Here is a 294-nt window from a genome sequence, read left to right as displayed (position 1 = left end):
CACATCTTATGAGGAGACTTTTAGAGAATAAGCATATTACATGTTGGTTGTTTTAAAAGGGATCATATATATATATATGTGTGTGTGTGTGTGTGTGTGTGTGTGTGTGTGTGTGTCACACCATATACAGTTAAATAAGTTCATATACTTCATATGAATGTAAATGTGTTATACGGCATTATATCTTGTAAACAATTGAATGTAAGTTTCCTGTATGTGAAAATGTGGTTTATGTGCTCATTGTGGGGATAAAGAAACAATTTTTATTTTTTAAGTGGAACTGAAATAAAATTC

Source organism: Nannospalax galili, unplaced genomic scaffold (genome assembly GCF_000622305.1).
Source record: "Nannospalax galili isolate Female #2095 unplaced genomic scaffold, S.galili_v1.0 scaffold578, whole genome shotgun sequence".
NCBI lineage: Eukaryota > Metazoa > Chordata > Mammalia > Rodentia > Spalacidae > Nannospalax > Nannospalax galili.
The sequence above is the reverse complement of the archived record's forward strand: the minus strand, read 5'-3'. Positions refer to the sequence as shown.